Source organism: Ictidomys tridecemlineatus, chromosome 10, assembly GCF_052094955.1.
Source record: "Ictidomys tridecemlineatus isolate mIctTri1 chromosome 10, mIctTri1.hap1, whole genome shotgun sequence".
Taxonomy (NCBI): domain Eukaryota; kingdom Metazoa; phylum Chordata; class Mammalia; order Rodentia; family Sciuridae; genus Ictidomys; species Ictidomys tridecemlineatus.
The window spans coordinates 126,810,855-126,828,768 of NC_135486.1; the positions used below are offsets into that span (position 1 = coordinate 126,810,855).

Consider the following 17,914-nt stretch of genomic DNA (forward strand, 5'->3'; position numbering starts at 1 on the left):
AGTTAAAAAAACACGAAAGTTCATGTTGACCGGATCATGCATGGCATGAGCTGATATGGACCAGGTACATTTATGTGACTGTCCTGAATTTAAATGTCCCACATTCCTGAAATGTCCCCACGTCTGTCATGTTTCCGGTCTTGAAGACAAGTTTGGAGGTTGATGAGTGACTGCCATGCATGGAAGACGTGGGGGTTTAGACTTGAGGATCAGCCCTAGGAGGACCCTCGTTCCCACAGAAGCCACCTTTGGATCTCTGGAAGGCTGGCGGGTGGACTTTTGGGGGTAGGGTTAGGTTCAGGTTTGTGTGACCCCCAACAAGGTCACGTTCATGATCTCAACTGGCAGAAGTCACAGGGTGTCAGTCAGCTTAGCATAGGGCAAGAGTTTCTAATTCGTACCTAGGGCCAATGACAGGACCCACCTTGGTATTAATGAGAATCCCATCACAGGAAGGGTCCAAACACAGCCTGGGTACAGCCCTGAGGTCACTGCAGATGGACAGCTCACGGCTGATGCCAGATGAGAATTAGCGTTCCCCAGAGGGTGGGGGCATGCGCCACCGTTGGTAGCAGGGGTTCCAGCCTTAGATAACATCACATCAAGCAACGGAAGAGTTATTCCTTTCCATTTTCTTTCAATGATTCCATTTTTCGGGGTGGAGGGAGAACATCTCATTTGTCTTGAACAACTTACTAACACTTGCTTTGTAGCTCCTTTAAAAAAGGGGAAATAAATCCTCAATTGAAGAGACTTTGCAAGAGAGAGTACCTTGCCAGACTTTGGCAATGCTACTTGCCTTTCGCGTGTTTGTGCGTTCATTTGTGTATTTAAGGTGTTTGGAATTTGCATTTATGGCCGGAATATGATGATCACCTTTAAAAATAAATGATGTCATTAAAGAATCATGTTGACTTAAATTGAAAACACCGTGAATATAGGTCTGAGTGTAATATGCCGTGGAGCATAACCGTGGGGGAAATTGCCAGAAGAATGGTACGCAAATTCGTGACATTGAGAAAGCCCTGCCTGGGTCTTCAGTTCCTTCCCACTTTCTAGATTCTATGGAACAACAACAACAAAAAAGATAATCCGATCGCTTTACTTGTTTTCTAAAATAAATTCCACCCCTCTCAATAAAGCAGACAATCAGGATGTTCAGTTGAGAGGAATAGTTACCTAAGGATTTTTATTCCCATTCTTTACATTTTTTTTCTTTAGATATCAGGGATTGAACCCAGGAGCACTTAACCACTGGGCCACATCCCCAGCCCTTTTTATTTTATTTTATATTTATTTTGAAACAGTGTCTCGCTAACTTGCTGAGGCTGGCTTTGAACTTGTGGTCCTCCTCTCTCAGCCTCCCAAGTCACCAGGATTACAGGCATGGGCCACCACGCCCCGCTCCAGGTTTTTGACTTTAATTTCTGACTGTGGATCAGCTTCTATGAGGTGGCCCTTGGCGGCGACAGCTTCGAGGCCCTGGTCTTCATCTCCCAGAGGGGCACCATCTCCTTTTGCTAGAGGCAGGATGAGGAGGTGGTGAGATACACACATCCTGTAGCAGGACCCCCCCACCCCCGGGGGCTGTTCGGTCTTGCTCAGGCTGAGAGAGGACAGATAAAGATGTCCCTGTTACCCGCATGCCTTTGTATCCGAGTCTGTATGCCTCGAGATTTACACAACTCACCCGTTGGATCAGAGAAAACAGCCCAGAGCTGCTGTTTGCATTCTAGGTGTGCGACTCACTGGAGAAAAGCAGAGGTCAAGGGAGAGTCATATAATTTCATGGTTGAAGACTTTAGCCCAGACCGTCTACTTCTCGAATAAGGTGTTTATTGCTGTAGGGGAAATTTGAACTTTGTTGGACAAAGGAGACCAAAAGTCTTTTACTTTTTTTAAATACCATGTTAGTCTTTCAGCTGAGGGCTTATGGAGTCAGCCTTCTGAGTGTGGCTTTTCAAGAGTACAGGATTCAGGAGCTACCTGCCAGGAGAGAATCACTGAGGCTTAGGGAAATGTCTTCAGTCGGATCAACTGTTCCAAGGTCCTGGGCCAGACAATCAATAGCTAAGGCAATCAGGATCGATCGTAGCTCGAGCAAGGAATGGTTACATTGTTGCCATTAGGAAAATCGCAAGAATCTTTTCCAATGGTTGATTCTGTTCTCAGCTATTGACCACAATGATCATCAAATAAATAAGTAAAATAAGCACACCAAAAAAAAAAAAAAAAAAAAGAGAGAGAGAAAGATTTTGTTATCGGTATTTGTAAAGGAGCGGTGATTTAGGTCCTAGAAAACCGGCATCACTTATCATGGTACCATCTTGCCAGATTTCACAGAAAACAGGCAGAAGAAGCAGGTATGGTGTAGGGGTTGAGGGACTCATGGGCTTCCCTGTATATGGAAAATCAATCTCCCTAGGCAAAAGTAGATCAATGATCATGGTGTTTTCTTTCTAAAATACCTTAATTTCATTTAGTCACTTGATTTTTAAGTTTATGCCTGTGTTCACGTATTGATTTCCAAAATGAAACTCCATCTGCAACGGAAAGAAAATGGAATCAGGGATATTGGAGTGTTTTCCTTGTCTGAATATTACTTCCCATGAGGACCGAGAAAGTCGATCGACCGGCATTGATACCTGCAAAGGAGATGTTGACTGTATGATATAAATAAATCCTAAATAAATAATACGACATGACATAATGTGCCAGTGGATTAAAATAGCTGGAAAGACATATTTTTCTTCTCCTAGAGTTTGACTTCTGATAAGAAAAAAAAATGTGTAAGGAAATGAAAACATGCACAGAGGAATGGAGGTTAAAAAAAAGGTGGGGGGGGTGCCTGGGGTGTTTCCGAAGATGTGGTACAAATCAAATGTTGAAATGCAGAGCGGGGGATGGTGAGAGATGTGTATAAAAAGGAAGGAGGGAGCCAGGTAATGATGTAGATTTGTCAGGCTCCTTTATTTGTAAGTGGAAAAATACAATTCAGATTAGTTTAAGCCTACAGTTAATTGTATTGGCACATGAAAGTTCTTGATTCAGGTATGGCTGCATCCAGGTACCCAAAGGGCACCATTGGGAATCTTTCCTCCTGTATATCATGGTTCAACATCTCCCAAGTTTTTCTCGTTTTCAGACAGGCTGTCTGCCAGGGATAAAAGGGTGTGCATCAGAAACCCCATGCTCATGTCTATCATTGTACTTGAGGAAGCACCGTGGAAACAAATGCATTGTACGCACTGCTTGAACCAAACCTCAGACCGATGTGCTCATCAGCTTCTACTGGAGCTCAGGTTTGGTCGCCTACCCATCCTTTGGCCAGTAGAAGTAGCTCAGGTCTCACCCAAATACATGGATCAAGTTTGGGAAAAGCTGGGATTATTAAAGAAAACCTAGGAAAAGCAGCAAGAAAATAATTTTGGTCTCCTCTACGATCCCATTTATATACAATTTTACGAAATGGGAACCAATCCACAGTCAGAGTGGTTTCCTGCCCGGGGAAGGAAGGAATAGAAAGATGAATTACAGAGGCAGAAAGGGAAGCCCTGGAGGCGGCAGATACGTTCATTACCTTGAAGGAGTCCCGAGTCTATTCATATGTCAGGGTTTATACAGTTCCATGCCTACGTAGTGGTAGGTCACACCACGTATTAGTTTTGCTTCGAGAGCACAAAGGGCAGGAAAAGTCCTGTGGCCTGTGGTAGCCTGTCACCAAGCGGCCAGGAATGGCCCCCTAGTTCTCATTCAGGAGAATAACGGAGTCAGTGGTTTCAAGATCATTATGGAAACTGGGTGGAAGAACATGCTGGAATAAAAATATGGGAAATCCATCTCCCTCGGTGGAATAAATCTAGAATCCTGCTGGTTTCTTTCTAAGGTGACTTAATTTCATCTGATCACTTGACCTTGAAGTTCAGGCATGTGTTCAAGGACAGCAGCTGAGGGGCACCCTGAGGGCTTCCTGCGACCCACGTCCTCTCTCAGGACACCTTTCCCTGGAGCTGTGCTGTGCAGCCACTTCAGGCCGGGTGTCCCGGACAGCACCCCACCTCAGGTCCGCCACCCTCTCACCCGCTGCCACCTTTCACCTGGCCAAAGCTGGGGAGCCCAGAGCACCCAGCCCAGCTTTCAAGCAAGACTCCCCTAGAAGATGCAGGAGCTGATGCCCAGACGTGTGGAGCCCAAGGACAGAGGCTCCCCTCCTCCTCCACCCCTGGTGGCCAGTTCCTGTCGCGCTCTGATCACGTGCTCAGAAGGACACAGCACCTAGCCCTAGTCACCTGCAGCAGTGACCACATCATCGATTTCTCTCCCTTTCCCCCTCCCTGGTCTTTTACTTCCTGTTCCCTGAACCACGTCCCAGTTCTCAACTCTCTGTGAAAGTAGCAAACTCCAATATCTAGGGATTTGGGGGTGTCCAGAGAGGATGATCCGTGATGAGGACAATCTGAGTAATTCCCAATGGTGCCATTTGGGTACCTGGATGCAGCCACACCTGAATGACTCAGACTCCGCACGGACCGTGTGAGATCACGTTCATTTTCTATTGCTTCTGTACAAATTCGCACAGATTTAGCAGCTCAAAGCAACACACCTTTAGTCTCTCACAGATAATGCCAACCAGCAGGAATATAATGCAAGCCACATAGTCACGGTTAAATGGAGAATTAATTGAGAGTCTGAACTAAGGTTATTCTGTCAACTGGAGTGAAGTGGAGGAAGGGTTATCCAAAGAAGAACTGGTGGGGTGTGGTGATCGGCCTTGAAGATAGTGGGAGTCACACACACACACACACACACACACACACCCAGCTTTCCAGGAAATCAGTGGTACCTATATAGGTATGTATATGTATGTGTGTGTGCATGGAGAAAGAGAGAAAATGTGTGTGTCAGTCTTTGGGAGATGCCAGGATTATTAAAGGAAAACTAGGAAAAGCAGCAAGAAATAACTATCATGTAGTATGATCCAACTTACATAAAATTCTACAAAATAAGATGTATTGGTGGATTGATTGATTTGGGGGCACACATGAAGTGATGTATCTAGGAGACACAATTCTGAAGAGCTAATATTTTAATTCTCTGGACATTTAATTATGGAAAAAAAACTCTCTATATTTTAAAAAAAAATGCCACAGTGATGATATTCCACTTATCCCAGGACATTCAACAAGTCATCTTCGATGCACATTGATATGGAAGGTTGTAATGGGATGGTGGGATTCAGGCAGAGCAGTGGTGGACAGTTCATCTTGGCACTATGTCGTCTACATCCTCACCTGCAAGGGCCTAAGGCTGGGTCTAGTGATCATCTGTTGGCTCATTTGCTCTGGTGGTTGATGAGGACTGTCGGCTGAGGGCTTCCTCCCATCATGGCCGTGCTCCAAGGCCCTTGGGGAGACAGCGCTGCATGCAGTATCTTTTGGTCAGGAAAGCTACAAAAAACCCCACTTATGTTTAAGTGACTTATCACAGACTCCGTATTTTCACAGAGGCCTTTCAGTATCACATCACAAAAAGACCATGTGAGATCATGTTCATTTTCTATTGCTTCTGTACAAATTTGCACAAATTTAGCAGCTCAAAGGAACACACCTTTAATCTCTCACAGATAATGCCAACCAGCAGAAATATAATGCAAGCCACATAGTCACCGTTAAATATTCTGGTAGGCACTTTGAACACAGTAAAAATAGACAAATAAAATTAATTCTAATAATTTTTGTTTAATCCAATAGATCCAAGACTCTTATCATTTCAACATGAAATCAATACACCAGTTAGCAAGATATTTCACATTTTCTACACTCAATCTTCTAAAATTCGTGTTTTTCAGTTACAACACATCTGATATTGGGTTAATGGCCATCAGATTGGGTGGCTAGACAACTTGTTGTTTGAAGTTTTTCAGGTTTAACCTCCAAAAAAATCTAAATAATAGTGGGACATCACATACACCATCAAATCCCAAATTCTCCCCTCTCAGAGAGATTTGTTTTTTTAATTTTAAAGACTATTTTTTCCTGCTTCTCCCTTGGAGCACACTCTTCCTCAACCGGAGGTAGGTTTACAGGTAGGGAAGAGGCGGGAGACAGGGAGCTCTTGTTGGCTGACTTTCAGTGAAGGGTCCTGTATCATTTGCCTTAACTCTTCCTACTTGTGTTCCGACTCTACAGACTGCGTCGGGTAGAAGGTGGTGGATCAGGTGTGAACAATAAAATTTCTCTCCTTTTTTTTTTTTTTCTAACTCTTTGTTGCTGGTCCCACTGATTGAGCACCCCTAATCCCCAAATTCAAAATCTAAGAATACTTCAAAGTCTAAAACATTTGGAGCGCCCACGGGACAGAACAAGTGGCAATTTCCACACCAGGAAACATTTCTTCATGCCCCAAATGACTTCAAATACTGCATGAAATTACCTTCAGGCTGTGTGTACCAGTGACATAGGAAACGTAAATGTATTTCACCTGGAGATTTGGATTTTATTCCCAGGATATCTTATCATGTCAATGTAAATATTCCAAAGATCTCAAGAATCTGAAATCCAGAAATACTTCTGGTTCCAAGCGTTTCAGATAAGGGATGCTGGACGATGACATCCTCTTTGAAGGGCAGGTCCTCAGGAGGTTGTTTGCTGGACAGGGTTTTCCTTATCAGCTTAGTGGGCTGCCCCAGGGCCTTTGAACATCCACCTTTGAACATCAACCCTTCTAGCTGATCCCACACTGGAAGGATTGAGTTCTGGAAGGTCAGTTCTTTTCCCTTGTTTCTCTCAGGTGCTTCCTCCTCTGGCTATTTGGAAAACCCCCTACTCATTTTAACCTGATACAGATGGTATTTTCCTTGGGAAACCTTTCCCGGCCCTGCTAATCCCTCTCTCTGATGTCATTTCCGAGTTCCCTTGTACCACTTCTTACAGAGCCCCTGGTGCTCTTCGCCATGATGGTTAATTCATCTCTGCGTCTGTCTCCCCTCTGCATTCTCCATGGAAAAGCCCAGACTGTTCATCTCTTTATTTTCCGGTGATTGAAAGGCTTTCCCCCACAGTAGATGCTCGGTCACAGAGGCTGCTTTGGTTCATTGAGGAGAGAAAAGCTAATTGGGCCATGTGGGAGGATGACTGTGCCACCTTGGGTTCCTCTGTCCCCTGAGCTGGAAGACAGGATCTGCATGCTTTGTGGACCTGGGTCAAAGGAGCCACATGCAGTTCAAAGTGGATCGGGGCTGAATGCAGGGCTGTGGGAGGTATTTGAGGACACACCTCTTTAGTTAGATAAAGGGGGCCTGTTCGGATGCAGTGGGGAGGGGAATCCATGACAACGTTCCTGGCCCCTGAGCTTGAACAATAGTCCTTTCTCACAATGGAAAGACGGAGCCCTCTAAGAAGTGATTAATGTGAGCTCCTGCTGAGAACTTCCAATTGATCTTGGCAAAGAAAATGTCATTTCTCTGCCTGTCCCTGGGTTTCAGAGAGAAGAGACGGGAAGGAAAGTTTCAAACGAACCAAAGAGTCGACACAAGATGTTTTCAAAGGAGGCAGAGGGTCCGGCTGGCCATCCCAGGGTAGAGAGAGGCACACCTGTCCCCTGGGTCTTACCGGTTCCTCCCCACGCTTTCATTGTCTGCACTACCCTGTCATCTGGCCGCCTGTTGTCATCCTTAATAAGGACATACCTGGTCCTCCGAGCGGCACTCTGATCTCACAGGCTGTTGATCCCGTGCTATGGTGGCGTTCAATCAATTTTCTAGGTATTTGCAGGGTACCTGCTCCTCTCCCGACACTGTCTTCAGCCCTGAGAATGTGGAAATAAATCTGACAAGGTCCCAGCCCGGAAGAAACTCATATTTTAATGAAAAACCCACATATGAAAATATAAAAATTATTATCTACTGTCAGAGACACAGTAATAAAGATGCCTATGAGACATATTGGGATAGAGAAAATACACGTATTCACTGCGTCTCTGTGTTCACGCACTCAGCGCCTGGGTATTAGCAGCAATCTCGGGGTCCGTGGAGCTGTGGGGTGGCCACAGTGAAAAGAATACTCAAATTTGAGGCGTGAAAAGATCCCTGGGCTGATGAATGCTTGGACGGTTCGGAGATCTAAGGAGATACGGTGTGGCTGGAGCTCGGGAGACAGAGGGCACGCGGCATAAATTGAGGTTGCAGAAGAGAGCAGAGGGCACATCCAGATGAGCTCTGCAGACTGCACCAAGGAGTTAGCGTTTTTTGGGTTTTTGTTTGTTTTGTCCCAAGGACTAAATCCAGGGGCACTTAATCACTGAGCCACATCCCCAGCCCCCCACCTTTTAAATATTTTTATTTAGAGACAGGGTCTCGCTAAATTGCTTAAGGTCTCCCTGAGTTGTTGAGGCTGGCTTTGAACTTGCAATCCTCCTGCCTCAGCCTCCCAAGAGCTGGGATGACAAACATGCACCACCACTCCCCGCTAAGCCGTTGGGTTTTTATTTTTTGGTTTGTGTATTTTTCCTAGGTGGAAGGTTGTAGGTCCGGGAATAACAGCATGCAATTTATACTCTTGAATGGCCATCCTGGCTGCCGTGTGTGGAGAACGAATTTATTGTTGGGACTTCAAGTTTAGAGATAAGTCAAGACTGGAGAAAGTTCAGTTGGGAAGCGGTTGGAGTAGTTCAGGTGAAAAGTTATGGCGCGTTAGTATAGGAAGTGACGGGAACGAAAGAAGGAAGTGGGAAAGCACGCTCCAGACCTGCCCTAGGGCAGGATGAGAAATCACAGGATAGAAGGAGGGGAAACAGAAGAATCCAAGAGCCAGGTGTGGTGGCCCACGCCTGTCACACATCCCAGCAGCTCGGGAGGCTGAGGCAGGAGAATGGTAAATTTGAGGCCAGCCTCAGCAACTCAGTGAGGCTTTAAGCAACTTAGAGAGACTCTGCTTAAAAATAAAAATTAAAAAATTAAAAAGGGTTGGGAATGTGGCTTATCTTACCTGTTTCCAAGTCACCGGGAAAAGCAGAATTACACCAGAAATATCACAACCACTACTAACACCATCTTTACCACCACTACCACCATCTCCATCGTCGACATCACTGACATCACCAGCATCATCACTAACATCACTATCATCACCATCACCACCATCACCATCACCCACACCATTACCACCATCACCATCATCCCCACCATCATCACCACCATCATCATCACCTTCATCATAATCATCACCATCACCACCATCACCATCACCATCATCCCCAGCATCATCATTTTCCAACCATCATCACCACCATCACCCACACCATTAGTACCATCACCATCACCACCACCATCATCACCATCACCATCACCATCACATCACCATCACCAGTCACCATCATTATCACCACCACCACCACCATTATCATCATCATCACCACCATCACCACCATCATCACCACCATCACCAGTCACCACCATCATCACCACCACCACCATCATCATTACCATCATCATCACCACCATCATCACCATCACCATTACTATCACCACCATCATCATCACCATCACCATCAGTATCACCACCATCACCACCACCACCACATCACCATCACATCACCATCACCACCATCACCACCATCACCACCACCATCACCACCATCACCACCATCATCACCATCACCACCATCACCATCACATCACCATCACCACCATCATCACCATCACCATTACTATCACCACCATCACCACCACCATCACCACCATCACCAACATCACCATCACCACCATCAACACCACCACCACCATCATCATCATCACCATCACATCACCATCATCACAATCACCATCACCATTACCATCACCATCACCACCATCACCTCCATCACCATTACTATCACCACCATCACCACCACCATCACCACTATCACCACCATCACCAACATCACCATCACCACCATCACCACCATCACCACCATCACCACCATCACCACCACCATCATCATCATCATCATCATCACCATCACATCACCATCATCACAATCACCATCACCATCACCCCATCATCATCACCATCACCACCATCACCTCCATCACCATCACATCATCATTATCACCATCACTATTTTCATTTCATCTTCATCACTTTCACTCTGGGTGACATCATAAGGAATAATAATTTACAATGCATTCTAGCTTGAGGGTACCATTAACTCACTTGAATTTCTCAAGTAGACTCATCAGTTTGAATTCTCAGCCTCTAACTGCGACTACCTGATTTTCACATCTTCCCCCTCAGCTGTCCCTGGATGGTCAGTTCCTGTTGTCCTTCCGATCTCCTCTGTTTCCGTGGGCCCTGCTTCCTAGTTCCACTGCGTGGCGAGACATGGCCCACCTCTCTCCTACAGCTCTGGTGTTTAATCATGCCTTGAGCATCCCCTGCATTCCAACCAGCCCTTAACCTTGGATCCCCTTGAGGATTCAGTTGTTCTGATTATGAACGTCACCAAATCTTGCAGAGGGCAACTGCTGTGATTCCATTCTCCGTGTTTCATCTCCTGAAGAATAATCATCCCTCGCCTTCGAGCCCCTGTGATATCTTATCCTCTCTCTATTCAGCAGTCAGCTCGGTGAATAGCCTCACCCCCAACTTCAAAGAAAAGACAAAGAAAACCTCGTAGTGTTCCCGCACCTCCTCTCTTCAGCAGCTTAAAATCTTTCTTTGCACCATTCTTTTTTATGAGCTCAGTTTATCTTTGTATCCAACTGGCGTCTTTTCTCAGTTATCAATAACGGATAACAAACTAGTTACCTGATGGTTACTTCTTTTGAATCTTTTACTAAGAGCTCATCCGAGACAGCTGTGTTGGGGAGGCTTTAAATTCTATTCCGACTGAATCTGGTATCGATGATATCTGCTCTAACGGTATTTGAGGTCACCACTGCTTTATGCTCTCTCTACAGAGTAGACTTTGGGGACTTGATCACTCATTTCTCAGTTCTGATGAAGATCATCCCGCCCTATTCCCTACGCAGTTCTTTGCTGGGCAGGGATGTATTCTTGTTAGGTACCTCTGCATCCCTCCCCTGCACAAGTGTGATGATAACACACCCTATACACTCACTGGGGACGTCAGTCTTTGAAATCACAGCAGCATGATTTTAATAGGTAACAAAGGGAGCTACATTGTTTTTTAAATGCCACCAGATATACTCTTATACTCAACTCAGTTTTTATCAGAATGCCAATTAAGAAAAATCCTATGCAGAGGTTACTTTAAAAAAAACACCACTTATGATTTTTAGAAAATTTCCAAAGATGTACGTGGGCAAAGCCAACCACTCAATTGCCAGGAATCTGAACGATGCTGTACAGATTCCTGCAGAACAGCTCTCCTCCAAGATGATGCTTTCGTGGTCTGACTCTAGACTTTGTTTGAGAATCATTAAAAACAAATGACCATATTCACATGTTCAAGTTTGCAATAATGGAACCTATTATTCTGCACAATTATTATGCACCAATAAAAAAAAAGGAATTTAAAGCGTTATTGTGACATTGTTCTTGAGACCACAGACACCTGCATTTTAAGGATCTCAGGCATAGATTCCAACTGGATCCCTACGTCAGGACGATTTTTACTTCTGAAAACTTGTCCTGCATTTTGATTTCTCAGCCTTGTGAGTAACGGAAACACCCAAGCTGTCCCCAGCAAGGCCCAAAGACAAATATGTGCCTTGGCCATTTCTGGGCTGCTGTAATGATACTGAGTTCTATGGCAAACCCTCGGTTATATATATTTTTTCCCCACTAACTTTCACTCCAACTGTAATCTGCAAAAACTTTATGGTGTTGCACGAACTGCGAGAGCCATCGGGGATCCTTTCTGGAAAAGACGGAGGCATAAATAAAGAATGTCTTAGTTTCCAGTGTCTTTGAAATGCTGTGTCCCCTCGATCGCCGTGGAAGGATACCGATAAGGCCCAGGAGAGGATGGCCCAGGCACGCAGAGGCCCTGGGTTTTGATTAGAACTCTGAACTCACCGTTGGCGATTTCTGGGACTGCGTCTGGTGATGACATCTCACTTTGAGATGAGAGAGACGTCCCGGATCCTGAGGCTCTTGCTCTGCATATGGATGTTTTCCTCTCGAATCGAAGGAAGCAGAGGTCATAGCAAGAGGGAGGGTTTAGACACTAAGTCTGTTGTAGCCCAAACAATGTTGTGGATCAAAGAATGACTCTGTGCTGGTGAGGAGGGACTCATCCAGGGACAAAGGAAGTTGTGAGTTTTTAAACCAGTCTCCCAAAGCAAAAACAACCGGAACCGGGCGTGGTGGTGCACACCTGTCATCCCAGCGACTCAGGAGGCTGAGGCAGGAGGATCAGGAGTTCAAAGCCAGCCTCAGCAATTGGCGAGGCCCTAAGCAAGTCAGTGAGACCCTGTCTCTAAATAAAATATAATAAAGGGCTGGAGGTGTGGCTCAGTGGTTAAGTGCCCCTGGGTTCGATCCTCAGTACAAAAGACTGCGAAGGCTGAGGCTGCTGCTCAGTACCTCCCGTTGGATAATGTCTTGAGTTGCAAGAACATTTTTTTTCCCCAGAGAGCCTAGTCATGATCTAGAGGAATCTCTAACATCTCACAAGCCACTCTTTGAAGAGAGGCATGCCGAGTCACACCAGGCTGTTGGTGACCCTGCTTTCCTTGGGCACTTGCCCCATGTTTGATGGCAGGGGGAACTCTCTGGTGGGCAAGAGGAAAGAAACATGAGCTACAATCACGGCGGTCGGTCCACAGAAGCCTTTCTGCGTGAGTGCCGTGGTTTGGCTGTGCCCTCCAGAGCGCGTGCGTTGGAAACTCAATACCCAGTACAACAGTGTGGGGGGCTGGGGACATTAGAGGCGGTTGGATCCCGAAGACTCTGTCCTCATGAACGGAATCATGCGGCTATGATGGAAGTGGTTCCTGATGGAAGAAGGAGCTTGTCCCATTTCTGTCTCTTTCTGACCCATGCCCTTGCCCCTCTGCCCTCTGAGATAGGACGATGCAGGTCTTGGCCCCTCGATCCGGGTCTTCCTGACCTTCAGAACGGTGAGAGATGAATTTCTTTTCTTTATACATCACCCAGCGTCGGGCACTCTCTTGTGGCAACACAGAACAGACTAAGACAAGGAGCAACTCAAATTCCTCTTGTCAGTAGGAAGAAAGGCTCTAGACTAAGTTAAGGGCATATTAAGGACAAACACGATTCCTCTGTATTACAAAGGGAGGACAAACCTGGGTTTGGATCCTGGTTTTTTTCCACTTCCTAACTTTGTGAATTTTTAGGAGAACTTGACTCTACTACTCTTCAGCATGATCATTTTTGTTGGTGTTCGTTTATTTGTTTGTTAGCAGCACTGAGAATGGAACCACCAGGCTTGGCAAACACTCTATCATCACCGAGCCATAGGCCCAGCCCTTTTAATGTTAATCTGAGAAAAGGTCATCGCTAAGTTGTCCAGGCTGGCCTCGAACTTGCGATCCCACTGCCTCAGCCCCTTGGGTGGCTGGGATCACAGGTATGGGACACCATGTCTGCTAACACCACCAGTTTTGAAATGGAAAGGGCGACAGCACCCGCCTCCTGGGGTACGTACACTTGCTATAGCACAGCACCTGGTGTGTGCTGAGCCCACGTGCGTGTCTGTGGCTATAATGTTGAGAAATCATTTTTAATCTTTTTTTCAAAATTAGTAACTGAGGCTCATCAAATTGGGACAATGTTTTTCAAGTTTTCTCTGCAGCCCAGAAAGCCACAGTTGTTCTTCCCTCTGTCTTGAACCTTCCTTCTCCTTATCAGGTCTCAGCTAAGGACTGTCCCTGACCACGTCTCTGGATGAACCCCAGCCCACCCTGCCTGCCCCGTCGGTTTCCCTCAGTGAAAACCCAGAAGCTTCTAGTTACTTCTTTGTTCTCCGCTGGGTCATGGACATATCTTTTCTTTAGAACATGGACTCCATGAGGACAGTCGCATTGCACTGTGTTGACCGCAGTCCTCCCATCGTCTCTTGTGGAACCCGGAAGGTCATGGAATTTCACTGTGTGACAAGAGTAACCCTAACAGGGGCTCTTGCGGGGTCCTTACCCACCTCGTGATTCTGCACGGTTTCCGTATATCCGGTCAACCCTCCCCATGGCCCGGGGAGTGGAATGATGATTGCTACGGCCACGGCCATTATTCCTGTTGGACGGATGAGGAAACAGGTCCGATCCTGCCCTGGCTGAAATGCCAGTCCCACGACTTTGGTCCAAGATGCCGAGCTCCTGCCCCTCATCCACACTGGCATCCATCCCCCACCCTCTTCCCCTTAGGCACGAGGGAGTGAATGGCCACTGCAGGAAGGGTCCCGAGACAGAGATGGCCTTTTCCAAGTTCCAAGCTACTAGGGATTGAGTTTCTTGGTCCCTCTCCAATTCAAATACCCGAATCCTGGCCCCTCAGGGGATGATACTGAGAGGTGGGGGGCTTTGGAAGAGGATGCGGTCAGAGGGTGGAGCCCTCGTAAATGGGATCAGTGCCCCTATAAAAGGGACCCCAGAGCATTCTTCCACTCTTTCCAGTGTGTGAAGATACCCCGGGAAGTTGGCATTCTGCAACCTACAGGAGGGTTCTCCCCAGACGCCCTGGCAGCCTGGTCCTGAACTTGTGGCCTTGGGAATGGAGAGGAATGAATATCTGTCGTTCCTAAGCTGGATCAGTCTGGGCTACTTTGTTACAGCCACCAGAACATGGAGAGTGGGCACTTTCACTTGGGATAGAAAAAAATTCATCACAGAGACCTGGCCGGCAAAGCTCGGACTCTCCAGACTTTGGCTCCCTTTACTGTCCCAGGATGGAATATCACGTCCCTCCAGGGCTCAGCCATCGGGCCAAGTCAGCCCTGGGACCTGACAGGTACCGTTCTGCCAAGAGGCTGCACGGTCCGTGGTGGGGCAGTGCATCCTCCGGGGCTTGGCTATTGACAAAGTGGTCAGCGAGGCCCTGGGAAATCCTCAGTCCTACCTCCTTATGCCTGGAAGTTGTGGGGGAGCAGGGTCAGAACTGCCCCATGTTCCCTTCTTTCTCCTTGATCCTCCTGGATAGTCTCGGAACCCCACAGAACTCAAAGACCTCGTGAGGGACGTGTCCAAGCGTGGGCTGGTTGGTTTTATCCCCTCATCACCACTCTTTTCTAAATGCCTCGTGGAATTGCTGGCCTGGACGCTGTGAGTGGGTTGCGGAAGGATCATCTCTTTTCCCTTTCAAGTCTTGGACGTTTTATTCCAATCGTGTCATCAGTATTGATGAAGTGTCGACTCTGTGCCTAATGATAATACCAATCACCTGCGTTTAGACAGTCCGTATGAACCCTTGAGCCTGCAAGGAAGCGCCAAGGTCACCAACGCGGACGGGCCTCCCGCAGCCTGCCCGTGCCCAGTATCGATTTCCTCTTATTGAATCCTCAGCCTCATGGGAGGCAAGTGGAAGTATTAGTTCTGATGTAAAGACGGAGAGATGACTTACCTAAGGTCACGTGAGAATAAGTGACAGAGATGACACTCCAATCACCGCCCCTGTAAAGTGACACCATGTGATGGATGGCTACAACCTGCCAGCTCTACCTGGGGTGTATTCGTTTGCTTTTACTCTATAATGAACCTTTTCAAAACTTAGTGGCTTAACATGGTGTCTTTTATTTGGCTCACTGTACTGTGAATTAGCAAATTAGGCTGAGCCCCATAGACGACCCTTGGGGTTTGGCTGAGGTCCCTGGGAAGCTGACCAGCCCAGGAGGGGCTCGGCTGATATGGTCCGTCCTCCAGTCAACTAGCCTGGACTTTCTAATGATGACTGGCAGAGTCCAAAATAGAAAGGTCACTGTAAATTCTTCTGAGACCGAGGCTCAGAACAGGGAGTCCATGGTTTCTGCAAACATTTATCTGCCAAAGCAAGTCACAAGGACAGCCCAGATTCAAGGAGAAAGGGTACCAACTCCATCTCTTAACTGGAAGGGAATACAAAGTCCTCTATTAAACAGTGTGGAAACAAGGAGGGGAAACATGTATAACCCTTTTCCAAAAAGTTGACTATAGAATTTTACAAAAAAGAAAATATTTTGTAAAAAAAAAAAAAACATGATTCTTACATTCATAACTTTTATATTATAAAGATTAGTGGATAAAGAAAATGTGGTATATATATATATACAATGGAGTATTACACAGCCATAAAGAAGAATGAAATGATGGTATTTGCTGGTAAATGGGTGGAAATGGAGACTATCATGGTAAGTGAAATAAGCCATACCTAGAAGTCAAAGGTCAAATGTTTTCTCTGATATGCAGAAGTTAGTTTAAAATAAGGGGGAAAGAGAGAGAGAGAGAGAGAGAGAAACCAAAATATGGGGATAGAGAAAGAGAGAGAGAGGAAATGGAGGGGTATTCCATCAAAATAAAAGAAGATTCAGGGGAGCAAAAGAAGGGGACTGAGGTGGGGGGTAAGGACTGTGGAATGGATCTGACCGACCCTTCCTATGTACATATATAAAATTCTACAGTGAATCTCACCATTAAGAATATCCAAAGACACTCATAAAAATGTAAGTAAATAGCAGAAAGATCTGTAGTAGAAGAAAGAGAACGGGGGAGGGAGGAGGCAGACTGGGTAAGCACTGGGCCCTAAACTGGAGCAAATCACACTCGGTGTAATTACACTTATATCAAAATTAATCCTTATATATATAGCTAATATGAATCAATAAAAATGGGGGGGAAATTTAAATGAACAAGTCCCAAGTGAGTATTACTTAAAAAAAAAAAAGATTAATGTGTTGGTGAGCTTCCCATTACTATTTAAAAAATACCAGATAATTAATTCATAAAGAGAAAACTTTATTTTGACTCACCGTTTTGGAGGTTTCCATCTAAGATGAGGGAACATTGTTGCTTTGGGCCTCTGGCAAGGCAGCTCATCACAGGGGAGACACATGGCCAAACATCTGTAACACCATCCAGTGAGCAAAGAGGAAGAGGAAATATTGGGGTCTCCCCAATCACTTTTGAGGACCTGCCTCCAAAGACCTAAGCACTCCCCAGTTAGGCCTCAGCTCCAAAAGGTTCTGCCACCTCCCTCCCTATGGTGCCACCCTGGGGACCCAGCTGCTATGGTTTGGATACGAGGTGTCCTCCAAAAGCTCACATATGAGAAAATGCAAGGACACTTGGAGGTGAAAGGATTGGGTTGTGAGAGTCTTTACGGGATCCGTGAATTAACCAGCTGACGGATTAACTGAGTGGTGACTGCAGTGGTGGCTACAGGGTACATATTTGTGTCTGGCAAGGGGAGACCTTTCTGCCTTCTGACAGTCACATGAGCTGCTTCCGGCTGCCACAGTTTTCTGCCACAATGGAGCTGCCTGTATGCAGACTGACACCTCTGAAACCAAGAGCCCTTACAAACTTTCCCCCACTATAGTTGTTCTGTCTGGGTCTTTTTTTTTTTGTCACAGCAACAAACAAACAAACAAACAAACAAACAAAAAGGTGACTAAAACACAAGCCTTCAACACATGGGTCTTACGGGGGACATTTGTCCAAACCTAGCAATCACATAAATCTCCCCAAATAGATGGAAATGACTCACCTATGAGGCTCTCTCACTCTGTTCAAGGACTAACTCAAACCGGGTTCAAGGAAAACAACAATAAAAACGAATTTAGTGGCTCACACAGAACACGGGCCATCTTGCCTCCATGGTGCCCTGGTGCTTTAAAAAAAAAAAAAAAATCTCCCACCTCTTGCTCCTGGCGCGCAAGCCACTAGTTTAGGGAAAACACCTGAATGAACCATCTGATTCTGGTAGCACTGGTGAAATTCCAGGGAGGATCCTCATTGGACTAGCCCGAGTCACGGGACCAGGCC

The 17,914-nt window shown here is 46.1% G+C and overlaps 1 long non-coding RNA gene across 2 annotated transcripts; it reads right to left on the bottom strand.

The window, feature by feature from the left end:
• Nucleotides 1-1,167: 1,167 nt before the first annotated feature.
• On the bottom strand, nt 1,168-17,245 carry LOC144367518 (uncharacterized). Of its 2 annotated transcripts, XR_013426980.1 has the most exons (8): nt 17,193-17,245; nt 16,900-16,992; nt 15,519-15,568; nt 15,018-15,371; nt 12,018-14,195; nt 7,688-7,806; nt 5,292-5,447; nt 1,168-2,543 (listed from the first exon to the last, which is right to left on the bottom strand). It is a non-coding gene; the product is annotated as an uncharacterized LOC144367518 (long non-coding RNA). The 2 variants fall into 2 exon arrangements; XR_013426979.1 differs by having other exon boundaries at nt 12,018-15,371.
• Between the last annotated feature and the right edge of the window lie 669 nt (nt 17,246-17,914).